The sequence below is a fragment of the Trichosurus vulpecula genome, chromosome 4 (genome assembly GCF_011100635.1).
Source record: "Trichosurus vulpecula isolate mTriVul1 chromosome 4, mTriVul1.pri, whole genome shotgun sequence".
Taxonomy (NCBI): domain Eukaryota; kingdom Metazoa; phylum Chordata; class Mammalia; order Diprotodontia; family Phalangeridae; genus Trichosurus; species Trichosurus vulpecula.
The window spans coordinates 23,207,087-23,223,310 of NC_050576.1; the positions used below are offsets into that span (position 1 = coordinate 23,207,087).

At 40.6% G+C, this 16,224-nt stretch overlaps 1 pseudogene; it reads left to right on the forward strand.

Moving 5' to 3' along the window:
* Positions 1-11,995, forward strand: part of LOC118846103 — a 51,507-nt pseudogene extending 39,512 nt beyond the window's left edge.
* The last annotated feature ends 4,229 nt before the right edge of the window (positions 11,996-16,224 follow it).

Sequence of the window (16,224 nt, forward strand, 5' to 3'; positions counted from 1 at the left end):
TCCCTTTCCCACCAATGAAAAATCAACCATGAGGGTCTTCCCCTCCCAGGGTGATTTTTTTTATTAAAGGGGCCATCTGTTGATTCACTTTTTAAAGAGGTCTATTCACTGAATGGGCATTGCTTCACTCAAATTGAGAACCTGAGAAGACCTTAGCTTAAAAGGCCCAGGGTCTCACAATGCATACTGGGCCATCTCCAGTCATCCTGATCAATATCTGGCCACTGGACCAAGATGGCTCTGGAGTAGAAAGTGAGGCTGGTGACCTTGAACAGCTCTCCTTCACTCAAATCAAAGCCAACTGAGAGTCATGTCATCATGTCCCTGATGGCAAGGTCCTCTTTGTGAACAAAGGACAAACTACACAATAACAACGACCATGCAATGAAAAGTCCAGATTACAGGTTCAGACTTTAAAGTATATTGTCTTCCCTTGTTTGCATAGATGGAGCCAATGAAAATCAAAGCAACTAAATGGTATCTTGGAAGAAAAACCCACCAGTGTGGTGATGAGCCAGGAGTGCTATGGGCCAACTTTGGTGTGACGAACCACTGTCTCAGGAGGTTAAATATCCTTTTCCCCTAATGTTTTAACAATCTGGCTAGCAGCTTCTGTGGGGGTATAAGATTCACCCACAGCCAGCACCCAGAAAGCTCCCAACAGCACAGGTTCTTTTGATCTGCTTAATTAAGGAAAGCAAGGTGAAGGGGTTGACAAGCTTACTTTTAATTCAGCATTCAAATATCATTAAGTTAGTTCAGGGGGAAAAGCCAGCACCCTGAACTTCAAAACAAAATGCAAACAAATTACAATCATCAACAGACTTTGTCTGATTCAAATCCCAACACACAGTTACCAGAGTTCAACAAAGTCTCAGCATCCGGGTTTACAAGCTGGAGGGCTTCTTAGCTACAGCTGCCCAGAGTCTCCTCATCAACACCATCTCCAGAGCCCCACACAAATGGCCCTGTCCTCCCTTCTTATAGGGCTTCAGACATCATCAAACATCATCTGAATCACCAGAGCTCAGGCTCTGGTGATTGGTTCTTGAGTTGGCCCCTCCCCTTAGGACCCTGGGAGGTTCACATCCACATGGATTAGGTTAACACCTAATGGGGTTTGGGCCTGGGGCTTAGCACCTAGTAAGGCTCACTGAATTACTCAAAGAAAACAAAGGCTATTTTGTTTATCAACACACCTAAAGGGCTTTAAATCTGGTTTCATAATCCCAGGAGGTTCCAGATGTTTGAGGAGAAGACTTAGAGTTAGGAAGACCTGAATTCAAATCCTGTGTCAGATAATTTTGAACTGTGTGACCCTGATCAAGTCACTTACACTACTTCTGCCTCAGTTTCCCTATTTGTAAAATGGGTGTCATAAAAATAACACTTCCTTCACAACGTTGTGGTGAGGATCAAACTAGAGAATATATGCAAAATGCTTTGAAATCCTTAAAGGGTTGTTGTTGTTGTTAAAGAAAGGGGCTAGGCTTTTTTCTTCTTGTCTCTGACTCAGCACTTCAGTGGAGATTTCTAGGGATCATCTCTTAAATAAAGCTTAAGTTTGGCTCACATCTAAGGTCTCACCAAAAGGGAGAAAAAGGATACCTTCTAGAAAGGTACTCTATGTACACAGTAGACTAGGTATGGGGCAGCTATTAGTTTCTTTTTTGTTGTTCAATTGTTTTTCAGTCATGTCTGACTCTTCGTGACCTCATTTGGGGTTTCTTGGCAGAAATACTAGAGTGGTTTGCCATTGCCTTCCCTAGTTCATTTTGCAGATGAGGAAACTGAGGTAAACAAGGTTAAGTGACTTGCCTAGGGTCACACAGCTAATAAGTGTCTAAGGCCAGATTTAAATTCAAGAAGATGAGTCTTTCTGACTCCAGGCCCATGTCTCTAACTACTGTGCCACCTAGCTGCCCCTGCTAATATTCATGCAACACCTACTAGAGCGAGGCACTGTGCTAAGCACTTTACAAATATTATCTTATTGATACTCACAATAACTCTGTGAGGTAAGTGCTGTTGTATCCACATTTACATTTCAGGAGACTGGGGCAAACAGACAATGAGTAACTTGCCCAGGGCCACACAGCTAGGAAATATCTGAGTCTGGATTTGAATTCAGGGCTTTCTGATTTTAGCTCTATCCACTGAACCACCTAGCTGCCCTTAAAACACAAAAGACAAAATGCTCATTGACAAATATTTAAAACATGAAACAGTAACTCATAACTCCCATCATATTCTATCAGGGAGCTGATACTTAAAACATTACCATATGGAACATTTTGTGGGCTTCAGAGCCTTCTTCCATATCGGCTCCACATTGTAACAGCAATTCATTCAAATTCCAAATCTGCTGGCAAGTCATGACATGGTCACATAGAAATTCCTGCTTGGGTTTTAAAGCCCTTCATCACCACCTTGTTGGTCTTTTTTTGTGCTCTTTACCCTCCGTGGATTCTGGGGTCCAGTCACACTGGTCCACTTACCATTCCTCTCTCCCATCCCCATGCCTTTCTAGTGTTTGTCCTCCATGAATGAAATGTTCTCCCTCCTCACTGCCATCTCTCACTTTCCATGGTTTCTTTTAAGACTGACATTAAGATTTCTGCAAAGACCTTTCTTCTCCCTGTACCTCTCTCCCCAGCTGCTGGTGTGTCTACAAATTACCCTGGTGTGTCTAAATTACCTTCCATCAACTCTGGCTATATCTCATACATACCTATTTATGTATATCATGTAATTAGAATGTAAGCTGTTTGAGGGCAGGAACTGTATTTTTGCTTTGGCTGTTCTTTGTCTCCCGTTCACTTAGCGCAGCCTGTGAAGCACAGTATGGGCCATATTACATGTTACATGTTTGCTCATTGATAATTCCTGGACTATTTCAACTGTCTCCTAAACGGTCTCCCTTCATTCTCTCTCCTTCTGACTAGCACAATAGGCTAATAACAGTAATCTTCCTAAGTCACAGCTCTGATCGTGTTACTCCCCTGCTCCAAAGCCACCAATAGTGGCTTTTCAGACATAGTATGTGCTTTTCAGCACTGCTTTTGAGACCCTTCACTGTCTAGATCCAAATTCCCTTTCTAGTCATTTCTCTAATGACTTCCCTTAGTGTGCTCAACATTTCAGCCAGACTGTATAGTTGTGCCATTCTCTGTTCTCCTCCTGACCAATTCTGCCTCTGAGTCTTTCCCGCCCCCATATTTGAGACAGAGGTCATAGGATCATGGAAGGAACTTCAGATCTAGTCTCTCTCTTCATTTTATACACAAGGAAACTGAAGTCTAGGGAGGTACTGTAACTTGTCCAAGGCCACATAGCTAATAAGAACTAGAGCTGGGTTAGGAACCTGGGTCTTTCAACTGCAAATCTGGCATTTATTAATCCACCATTCTGACATGGCACACGACTATCTCCATGGAAGCAACCCAGTTCAGTAACTCACGGGTTCTCTTGATCATTCGATTACACTAGCAAAAGTACCGGTTCTGGAGTCAGACGACCTAGGTTTGAATCCTGCCTCTGCTGCTTACTACCTATGTGGCCTTGGGCAATTAGTTTATCCTTGTCTGGCCTCAATGTTCCCTTCTGAAAAATGAGATGATCTTCACTAGATAGCCTTTGAAGTCTCATTCAACTTAAAATCTATGATTCTAGAATAGTCTGCCTCAACTGATCCAACTGGTGAAATCCTTCTTTTCTTTCAATGGGCCAGCACAAGGGCTACCCAATTTAGTGACATCTTCCCTTATTGCCCTATCATTATGTAAAACGAATCAAAAAAAAACCTTCCCCAGATATCCCTCATAGTGTCTGCTTTGGATCTCTCCTATATGCTTAAGATATCCTCATCTGGACTCTAATTATTTGGATTTCTCTTATCTCCCATTTATTTTGCTAGCCCTTCAAGGACAAGGATGGAGGGATGCAAGGTAACATGATTAAAAAAAAACTTGGAGTCAAAGCCTAGCTATGCCATTTACTCTGTGTATGATGTTGCATAATTCAATTACCCGCTTTGGGCCTCAGCTTCCCCATCTCTAATATGAAGGGAGTGGACTAGATGGTCCCTGTAGTGCCTTCTAAAACTAGATCTATAATGCTGTGAAATCATTTAACCTCTTCATGCCTCAGTTTCCTCATCTGTAAAAATGAAGGGTTGGACTCAAAGATCTCTGAGTCCCCTTCCAGCTCTCAGGCTTTATTCTTACGATGTTATTTCATTTAATTGAGTTCAAATAGCACTTATTTGAGTTGAATTAAATTCAGTTTCATCCTTGTGTCCCCAGCATGTAGTGAAGGACTTGGTTCACAATGTTTGCTTAATAAATGTTCGTTAAATGAACTTATGAATCTGTATTCCTATGATCATTTATCACCGGTCTGAGTTAATGGCGCCCTTGGATTCCATGAGATCGGGGATCACATCCTTCCCCTGATGCCATGCTGACATGTGACCTACCTCTGAGGATAAAATAAGGTAATATTTACAGAGCTCTTCACCACCCTTAAAGAGATAGGTAAAGATGAGCTGTTTTTATTATGAAACACCAAGCATTTCTAAGTGCTTTCTAGACACCAGCCATTGGATATATAAGCAAAGACTACACTATGTGTGAGAAGTGGTCTGGCAGCCTCTTCCTGAAGATGTCCAAGAAAAGAGAGGCCTCCATGACCCAAAGCAATCTGCTTCAGTTGGAGAAAGCTCCTGCTGTTATGGGAATCTATTTTTTTGTTTCCCTTGATGTGAAGCCTCGACTAGATACTGCAACTTTCACCCATGGCTACTGGCAGTAGGTGGCAACACCTGGATTTGACCTCAGGCCCACTGTTTCTCTGCCATGAATGCTTTTCATATTCCAGCCATTGCTGGAGCCACATTGAAGCCCAATCACACCCATGTCTTTTGGGTGAAAATTGTGGAATTTCCAAGATCATGGGATTCCACTGTTTGCAGGTGCAGAGCATCTGCATAGGAAAATATTGGTGTTAAGCAGGTGGGCTTTTGTAGCAAGGAGAAGTTTGGCATCGTAGAATTATCAAATTTAGAGCTGAAAGAGATGTTTAATTGTTATTCCATCATTCAGTTGTGTTCAACTCTTCATGACCCTATTTGGGGTTTTCTTGGCAAAAAACACTAGAGTGGTTTGCCGTTTCCTTTTCTAGCTCATTTTAGGGATGAGAAAACTGAGGCAAATGGAATTAAGTGACTTGCCCAGGGTCACACAGCAAGTAAGTGTCAGAGGCCAGATTTGAACTCACATCTTTCTGATTCCAGGCCCAGTGCTCTATCCACTGCCCACTGTGTAACTATTCAAGTATCAAAAATAAACAAACAAATGAATGAATAAATGAACAAACAAATAAAAACAAATGAATGAATGAATAAATAAATGCATGAATGAATGAATAAACAAATGAAAAACAAATAAATAAATAAATAGATCTAATCTCTTCTAAGTGTAGCAGCAGGAATACCTGATGCTTTGAGTCACCCTGGTAACAATAACAATGAGGCATTGAATGAGGCCCTCTCCAAAGTCTACCAAAGATCAGGATCTTTCTAGATAACTTGTGTGGGATAGCAAATTGGTGTGATCAAGGACTTAATAAAGAGATGCACAGCTTCCAATCATCCAGCCTCAGATACTTACTAGCTGTGTGACCATGAGCAAGTCATTTTACCCTGTTTACCTCAGTTTCCTTATTTGTAAAATGAGCTGGAGAAGAAAATTGCAAATTACTCCAGTATCTTTGCCAAGAAAACCCCAAATGGGGTCACCAAGAGTTGGACACAACTGAGACCACTGAACAAAATAAAAGTAGTAAAATTTAGTGCATTTTCAAGCTATCAAAGCTTTAAAAACCAATTAATATTAAAGCTATTTGAATTTTACTAGCTTAAAACTGCACTAAGACTTTTGAGACACTCTGACCTCAAGTACTTTACAATTAATTGGGGAAATTAAACCTTACATATGGGGAGAAGGGTTATTTAAAAAAACAACTAGTTTTGAGTTTCACCTGGGTACTTAAACATTCTGTGAAATATGTTATGAACTATTTGTGTGTTCTTAACTACATTAATTAACCCTGACCCTCACTCTAATCCTCTGTGAAATGCAGATAATAAACTTCTGCTACCTGCTTCATAAAAGTCACTGTCAGGAAATCTCACAGCAAGCTTTAAAACGATCATTATATAAATGTGAGTTATTCTTGTTAGTAATCTTTTTTTTTAACATTTTCTAATTTAAAAAATCTAATTAACAAAACTCTATTTTCTCTCTCACCCCTAGTGAAAAAAGAGCTAATGCCTGTAAATAATAAAAATTAGTATTTCTATCATGCTTTAAGATTTGCAAAGCTCTATAGTATTTACAAATATGTCATTGGATCATCACAACAACCCTGGGAGGTAGGTGCTGCTATTATCCCTATTCCACAGTTGAGGAAACTGAGGTAAACAGAGGTTAAAAGTGACTTGCCCAGGATCACACAGTTAATAAGTGTCTGAACTCAGGTCTTCCTCACTTCAGCTCCAGCTCTCTAGCTACTGCCCTATGCACCTATACTCAAGCAAAACAGATTTTTGCATTGGTCATGTCTGCAAGTATGCATTTGACCATGAATAGAGCACCTCTTTGCCTTAGGAGATGGGTAGCATGCTTCATCATTAGGACTCTGTGGCTGGACATTACATGGATCAGAGTTCCTAAGCCTTTCATGGATGTTTGTCTATACAACACTGTGTTATGTAATATAAAGTCTTCTCCTGGTTCTGCTCACTTCATTATGTATCAGTTCAAATAAATCATTAGGATGATCTTTCATCACAATGGCAGGTATTTGCTCCCCAGGTAGATTGCAAACAACTTTAGGACCAGGCCCCTGCCATACAGATCTCTGTTTCCCCTCACTGGGCTTAGCCTCAGGAGTGACTAATAAATGCTCACAATAGACTTAGCTGTGTTTCACACTGCTACACCCATCCACTCCGTCTGTGCCTCTTCTATGGTATAAATATTTTCCCAAATGCCTTGGAAGGTGTTTTATGTAACCATTATTATGGTGGTGGCTGCAAAGCCTTTATTATCAATCAAGATGGGTACAGATGACCCTCAAATTTGGAAAGGTTTGGTATCAAATTAAATACCCTAGATGGAGTCCAGGCCATGAAAACCCAAATGATCTGTGGTTCTGTCCAAGATAGATTGCAGCCAGTAGATAAGTTTTAGGAAGTTGCCTGAACCACCAAAATACTAAGAGATATATGTCTAGGGTCAGAGCCAGGATTTGTATCCAGCTCTTCTAATTTCCAATATCCTCACACTTTCCACTGCTCCATGCTGCCCACTCACAAGACAGAAGTATTGCAAATCCTAGGGTCAATGGCCTAAAAGATGAGGACTTCCAAGGGTCCTGGGTATTACCTGAGGTTTTCATAGTCTTCAGTGTTTTGCTTGATTTAATCCCTGCTCCCAAACCTTGCCATTCCATGGCTTAGAGTACCCTTTTGAGAATGCTGGGGTTCCCCAAAAACTTATCCCTCTCCTTTCAAGGAAATTAACTTTTGGAAAGACTACCATGAAAAGAGAAGTTGGCCCCAGAGGACCTAACCAGGAGCAACGAGGGGAAAGTATGGAGAAGTAGATTTCAGCTCAATATGAAGAAAAATTTACTAACAATTAGAGTTGTTCCAATTCCATTGGACTGAAATGAGCTCCATTCTATCCATCTCTTGGAATTCCCATTTCATTTCCAAGCTTGGCTCAAGGGTCACCTTCTACCATGACCTTTGCTGATACCCTCAGCTACTAGTGCCTTGCCAAATGAAATCATTTTCCCTTTCTTTTTGGCAGATTTTGTGTCTGTTTAATCTGAAAATGTTATCTGTCCCCAATAGAACAGAAGGTCCTTGAGAATAGGGACAGTCTCGCTGCCTTTTTTTTGTATCCCCAGCACTTAGGAAAGTGCCTGGAACATAGTAGGTACTTAATAAATGTTTGTTGCTGTATTGATTGTTAGTGAGTTTTCATCAAAGACAGTCTTCAAGAAGATGTTTGTTGGGGAAGTAATAAGAAGGATTCACATTCAGTTATTGGTTGGGCTGCCTGGTCTCTGAGGTTCATTCTACCTCTGAGACTTCATGCCAGCCATGGTCCCACAAGAATATTCCAAAGCCATTTATCATAGGATTTGTGTCTGGACAGAAGTCATTCATATATTGGAGCAAGAAGGGGTTGTCCCCCTAACTTAATGACAATCTAGTCAAGAAGCACTAATCAAACAGCTACTATGTGGCAGGCACTATACCAGGAGCCAGGAATACTTTCTTTTTTATTTATTCTATTTTTTGGGGGGGAAGGGTAGGCAATCGGTATTAAGTGACTTGCCTAGGGTCACATAGTTAGAGTTTAAGGGCCGATTTGAACTCAAGTCCCCTTGACTCCAGGGCCAGTGCTCCATCCACTACTCCACCTAGCTGCCCCTGAGGTATCTTTTAATTAGAAAGACCTATCCATGTCAATTTACCCAAAGGGAGGAATCATTTATTAAGGACTTACTGCATACCAGACACTATGCTAGGTATTGGGGATATATTCACAAAGATCAAGCAATACCAGCCTCAGGGAACTTACATTGATCAGAAGGGAAAGAAGGTACATGTATAGACAGTCATACAAATTAAGTACCAAATAGAAACAAGGGATTTGGAAAGAAGAACCTTTGTATTTAGGAAGATCAAGAAAAATTTCATGTAGAAGGTGGTACTTGATGGTAAAATAAGGCAAGAATCCTATCGGAGGTCATCTGTCCAACATGCCCCCCAGGTACTAGGAGTTAGCTACCTCGTCTTTTAAATATTCTTTTCTCCGGGATAAATTGGCCCAATTCTTTAACCAGTTTCCAAGCCTTTGCTGGCTTCCTCACCATAGATTTCAGCTTGCCTGTTCCAGATGACAAACCAAATCAATTGCCTTCCTTGTTCTTTGCATAGGTAAGAGGACATTATGAATTTGTCCATAAAGAATATGAATCTTATGCAGCTTTTGAAAGAGATGTCATAAGAGAAGTCGTCAAGGAGAAGAAGAAGGTGACTGACCTTAAGATCCCAAACTCGATTGACATTAGCTAGAATTTTGAGAATCAGGGTCTCCAACAACTCTGGAGCAAAATAAGGAGTGCTACACAGTGAGAAAATGCTATTTCCACTTTGGTTGGCATGGGTATCATGGGGCTGGAGTTGTCATTCTTGGGATTTCTTTCTTGATCAGTTTAGCTTCCAATGTGCATTTCTTATGATCCTTAGGATTTTACCATGAGGAATATGGGACATTATTTTACATATGTATACACCTAAGCATATGCACACATGTGTATGTATATACATATATTGATACACATATGTATGTGTGTATATACATATCCATATAGATGTATACGTACACTTGAGAAGCAGTATGGTTTAATAGACAGAGTCTGGACTTAGAGTCAGTAAGGCCTATGTTCCAATCCTTCCTCAGTCACTTGCTATGTGACAATGGATAAGTCATTGTCATTTTGAATCTGAGTTTCCTTAACTATACAATATAGATAATAATACTTGAAGTAATGACTAAAAAGAAGAGATATAAAAAGACACCCCAACCCCATTATTTTTTCGCAGAAATGGCAGCTCCACAATGTTATACACTTCACATATTTTCAGACTTTTAAAATATATCAATCAATTATGCTGAACTTTCCTCCTATTTTTCTGTTTTTGTCTTTAAAAATACAATTGATTAATGGGGAAGGAAGGGGCATGCTGGGGTAAATATGGTGATGTAAAAAGACTTCAATAAAAATGTATTTTAAAAATGATATTTGAAGTTTGGACTTTGCTGAAGATTACTAAGGGGTTCAAATACGAGTACGTGAAAATTATTTGCGGACTTGAAGAAACTCCATAAATGACAGCTGTTTCTTGGTGCTTTAGGAGGTCTAGTGTTTCTTCAAGACTCAACTCAAGCATTGTCTTCTACCTGAAGCCCCTATCTGCTCATAGCCTCTGCCTTAAAACCACCTTGTTTTCATTTGTTATGTATTATGTATATTCTTATTTATACCCATATTGTCTTTCCAAAGAGAACGCAAGTTCCTTAAAGCCAGGAATTATTTTGTTTTTATTTCTTCAACCTGAGTGCCAGGCACACAGTGGGACTTAATAAATGCTTGTTAATTGATATGTACCCATTGTGCCCTTCAGGATAATGATAAAAGCTAGCATCTATATAATTCTTTTATGTTGCAAAGAATGTAAATTTTTTAAGGCAATGGGTTGTATCACTTTTGTCTTTGTATGCCCAGCATTTCATCATAGTGCCTGGCATAAAGTGAGTGCTTAGTAAGTGTTTGTTAGTAAATTGATTTAGGATTACAAAGTACGTTGTACACAGTCTCATTTGAGTAACACAACATCCAAGGAGGTACCTGCTGCCACTCTTTATGTAATCCCATTTTACAGATGAGAAAACACACTCAGGTTAAGGGATTTGCCCAGTCATATGGTGTTAGGTGCCATCTTGGGACTAAGGGATCTCCCATCTCCAAGGCCAGCACTGCTTCTACTCTACTGTACATGACAACTCTCCTTCATTTCTTGGGAGTGTCTGAGGTGGGATTTGAACCCAGGCCTACTCTAGAAGAGCAGTCAGTAGTTTCATCCTGGGCTATTTTATCTGAGCATTGAAGGGGCTTTTTTCTTCATTTCCTCTTAAGCTGGAGGCTGCTTCTACATAATGATAAAACAACTGGATAATAAGAAGAAAACTGAGTCAGGAATCCTCATGGCCCCAGACATCTGGGAACATTTGGCAAAACCTTGATGTTGCATATGTGTCTATTTCCAACAAAATATGGCTGGGAAAGGAACCGAACCTGTCTTGGTGAATCACAAAACAAATTAGCAGCATGACTGAGATTCAAACCCAGGTACTCTACCTCCCAAACCAGCATTCATTCCACCATACCATATGGTCTCCCTTAATTATGCTGGGCCTCAGAGGACAGAACAAGGGCAGTAAAAGACAAGATTTTGGTTTAATGAGTTAAACAGCAACTTTCTTACAACTGGAATCTCTTCTGAAATGGAATGGGCTACCTTAAGATCCCTTTCATGTAGAATTTCAAGAGAAGACAGTGATCTCTTCTTGGAGACACTGTCAAGATCTCTGTTATGCACAGATTAGACTAGGGAGCCACTGAGATGCTTTCCAAATGAGAGCTTTGATTGAGCAGCTGGTGGTGTCCTGCAGAGAGGGCTGAACCTGAAATGAAATAGACATTGGAAGCAAATCCAGCTTCAGATTCTTAATAGCTGTGAGCTCCTGGACCATTAACCCAACCTCTCTCGGTCTCAGTTTGCTTCTCTGTGAAATGGGGGGGGGGGTGTTAAAATAGCACTTATCTTACAATCTGATGCCTATGTAAAGTGCTTTGCCAACTTAAAGTGCTTTTTGAGTGTTAACCAGTATTTTTATTCTCTGACTTGCTACCCAGCAACTTTCTCCTGCAGGATAATGGGGAAGAAAGTCCAGTTCAGATGTGCACAGGCTGAAAGAAGATTGGGATATTTATGGGGAACCCAAAGCAGTCCCAGACCCCCCTCTTCCCCCAAGTAACCTGGAGGAATCGTCAGTGTACTGAGCCTGGTGAAGAAGAGAAGATGGCATTTGTAAAGTTCACCCTCTCATCCCACAACCCTTCATTTAAAGGTCTTGTTTTCCCCTGTTGGCATTTCACTTAGAAAAGCAGAATCCTGCACGTGCAATGCACCATAGATATTGGACACTACAAAATAAAATGCAAGTTCCTAATGTTCGATTATGAATTGCTGATGTGAGTGGCCAGGCTGCCCACTGACTACAGCCATACAAAGGTTTCACCTGAGCCTAAGAGATTCATATCATTTCAGATGCCCTCTTTGGGGCCGTGAATGAGTTTGCCTTCATTATGATGCCATAGACAATGAAGATAAGGGACTTTGGTCATATTGGGGCTGGGATCTGCACCATGATAGGGAAGGGCTGAGCAGAGACACTGGATGTGGGAAGACAGTGCTGGGGGCTGGCTGGTTTTGTAAGGCAAACCTGACATCATCCAGAGAGATCTGCTAGGACAGAGGATAATGATGGTGAGGATAATAGCTAACCTTTATATAACACCATAGACTTTACATAGAATACCCCATTTTGATATTCCCAACAACCTTGTGAAGTAAGTGCTATGATTACCCCTCTTTTAAAGAGGAAGAAAGTGAGGCAGACAGAGATTAAATGATTTGTTCGGGATCACACAGATAATAAGTGTCTGAGGCAGGAATTAAACTCAGATATTTCTCACTCCAAGTCCAATGCTCATATAACAACAATAATAAGAATAACAAAAACAACAAACATTTATATAGTGCTTACCATATGCCAGGCAATGTTCTAAGCACTTTACTAGCTGACTTAGAGAAAAATAAACTTCCTCATGATGGATTCACTGTCATGGTTTTATGATATCATAGATTTAAAGAGGTAACATTCCTTAGAGACTCAATACCTTCATTTTACAGATGAGGAAACCAAAGCACATGTTCTTTCCTACTGTCATTACAAAGAGCCAGTTTTATTTAATGTTTCAATTCAACAAATTACTGAACTCCTACTGTGTGCAAGGTACAAAGAGTTCTCCATTGTGACTTGCCAGGTTTTAAGTGTCTGAGGGTTGAATTTCAATCTTAATCGTTCTGACTTTGGGTCTCTAAGCCCTCTGAACTCAACAACACTGACTCTACATGAAAGATCACTTGCTCAGGATGGTGTAGTGGGCCATCTTGCATGGGGATGCATTGGATCATTTGGCTTCTGGGGTCCCTTTCATCTCCAAAGTTCTGTAGCATTTTAAGGCAAAGTCCCTTTGTATAATTCCTATTCCAAGCCAGACCAGGTCTTCAAAAATAGGTAGCTGGACAAGGGCAATTAGATACACTTAGCTGGACTTAGAGGCTGAAGGAGAGGTTTGAGAGGCAGGTGGTTCCTAAAAAGCTCCAAGACTTTTATCAAAGTTCTCATCATTTTTTAAAAAATATTTTGTCTTTTTCTCTTTTTCTTTTTCTTAATTTATTATTATTTATTTAATATTTTTAGTTTTCAGCATTGATTTCCACAAGATTTTGAATTACAAATTTTCTCCCCATTTCTACCCTTCTCCCCATTCCAAGATGGCATATATTCTGATTGCCCCATTCCCCAGTCAGCCCTCCATTCTGTCACCCCACTCTCCCCATCCCCTTTTCCCTTACTTTCTTGTAGGGCAAGATAGATTTCTATGCCCCACTACCTGTATATCTTATTTCCCAGTTGCATGCAAAAACAACTTTTTTTGAACATCTGTTTTTAAAACTGAGTTCCAAATTTTCTATGCTCTTACCTCCCTACCCACCCTCCCTAAGAAGGCAAGCAATTTAACATAGGTCACATGTGTATCATTATGAAAAACCCTTCCACAATACTCATGTTGTGAAAGACTAACTATATTTTGCTCCCTCCTATTCAGTCCCCCTTTATTGAATTTTCTCCCTTGACCCTGTCCCTTTTCGAAAGTGTTTGCTTTTGATTACCGCCTCCTCCTACCTGCCCTCTCTTTTATCCCCTTCCTCCTTCTTTCCTGTGGGGTAAGATACCCAATTGAGTGTGTATGTTATTCCCTCCTCAGGTCAAATCTGATGAGAGCAAGATTCACTCATTCCCATTCACATGCCCCCTCTTCCCTTCCTACAGAACTGCTTTTTCTTGCCACTTTTGTGTGAGATAATTTACCCCATTCTATGTCTACCTTTCTCCCTCTCTCAATATATTCCTCTCTCACCCCTTAATTTGATTTATTTTTTTAGATATCATCCCTTCATATGCAACTCACCCTGTGCCCTCTCTCTTACATTAATACTGAGGTCTCATTGATTATACGCATCCTCTTTCCATGTAGGAATGTAAACAAAATAGTTCCACTTTAGTAAGTCCCTTATGATTTCTCTTTCTTGTTTACCTTTTCATGGTTCTCTTGATTCTTGTGTTTGAAAGTCAAATTTTCTATTCAGCTCTGGTCTTTTCACTGAGAAAGCTTGAAAGTCCTCTATTTTATTGAAAATCCATATTTTGCCTTGGAGCATTATACTCAGTTTTGCTGGGTAGGTGATTATTGGTTTTATCCTAGTTCCTTTGACCTCCAGAATATAATATTCCAAGCCCTTCAATCCCTTAATGTAGAAGCTGCTAGATCTTGTGTTATCCTGATTGTGTTTCTGCAATACTGAAATTGTTTCTTTTTGGCTGCTTGCAGTATTTACTCCTTGATCTGGGAGCTCTGGAATTTGGCGACAATATTCCTAGGAGTTTTCTTTTTGGGATCTTTTTCAGGAGACAATCAGTAGATTCCTTCAATTTCTATTTTACCATCTGGCTCTAGAATATCAGGGCAGTTCTCCTAGATTATTTCTTGAAAGATGATATCTAGGCTCTTTTTTTGATCATGGCTTTCAGGTAGTCCAATAATTTTTAAATTATCTTTCCTGGATCTATTTTCCAGGTCAGTGGTTTTTCCAATGAGATATTTCACATTGTCTTCCATTTTTTCATTCCTTTGGTTCTGTTTTATATCTTGATTTCTCATAAAGTCACTAGCTTCCACTTGTTCCAGTCTTATTTTTAAGGTAGTATTTTCTTCAGTGGTCTTTTGGACCTCCTTTTCCATTCAGGTAATTCTGCCTTTCACGACATTCTCCTCCTCACTGGCTTTTTGGAGCTCTTTTGCCGTTTGAGTTAGTCTATTTTTAAGGTGTTATTTTCTTCAGTATTTTTGGGGTCTCCTTTAGCAAGTCATTGACTTGTTTTTCATGGTTTTCTCACATCACTCTCATTTCTCTTCCCATTTTTTCCTCTACTTCTCTTACTTGGTTTTCCAAATCCTTTTTGAGCTCTTCCATGGCCTGAGAGCAATTCATATTTTTCTTGGAGGCTTTTGATGTAGGCTCTTTGACTTTGTTGACTTCTTCTGGCTGTATGTTTTGGTCTTCTTTGTCACCAAAAAAAAAGATTCCAAAGTCTGAGTCTAAATTTGAGACCGTTTTCTCTGCCTGTTCATGTTCCCAGCCAACTACTTGACCCTTGAGCTCTTTGTCAGGGTAGGACTCCTTGCAGAGTAGAGAGTACTTTTCCCAAGATTGAGGAAGAGCGCTCTTTTCAGAGCTACTTCTACACAGCAAGCTCTGCCACACCAGCGCTCCTTCTCCCCCAACAACCGCCAACCAGGATTGTGGCCCAGATCCAGGCAGGGCAAAGCAGGCTTTGCCCTCCAGCTCTAATCTGCCACTTAATTCCTCCCATCAGGTGGGCCTGGGACCAGAAGCAACTGCAGCTGTAGCTCTGGAAACAGTCTTAAAGCTGCACCACCTCCACCACCCCCAGGGAGTTGGCCCACCACGAACTCCTTTCACTTTGTCCCAGTAACTTTTCTCACTAACCTTCTCTGTTGTCTTTGGTGTTTGTGTGTTAAGAAGTCCCGTAACTGCCACAGCTCACTAATTTAGGGCACTATGCCTATTCCTCCCACCTGCCAGTCTGGTGGGTCCTGGTGAGGCCCACACTGGGCTCTGCTTCCCTCTGCTCCCAGCTCCATGTGATAGACCCTTCCCAGCAACCATCCAGGCTGTCCTGGGCTGAAGCCCTGCTTCTCTTTGCTATTTCTTGGACTCTGCAGCTCTAGAATTTGTTCAGAGCCATTTTTATAGGTGTTTGGAAGGTCTTTGCTTTCCAGCTGATGTCTTGCCAACATTCTCAATCTTTATCCTCAAGTTAGCATGGTCATCTCAAAGGCCATGTCAGTGATTCACAAGCTTACATTGTCCTATATAAGTTGGAAAGGATTTGAGTAGAGACCCAGTCTTGGATTTTGTCAGATATCCCAAGATCAGCCTGCCTAAGAGCATAAAGGAGATTTAAGTGTGATGCCCCAGGTCCCCAAGAAAATTAGATCTGAGTTCATGAGGCAGTGGAGGGAAGGAGTGCCCACCTACATTGATTAAATGACTCATGGAGATTTGAAGTCATCAATGACTCATCGGTACTCAGGGAGAGCCCTACAAATCGCCACCATTCCATCTGCCCAAGAACTAAAATACTT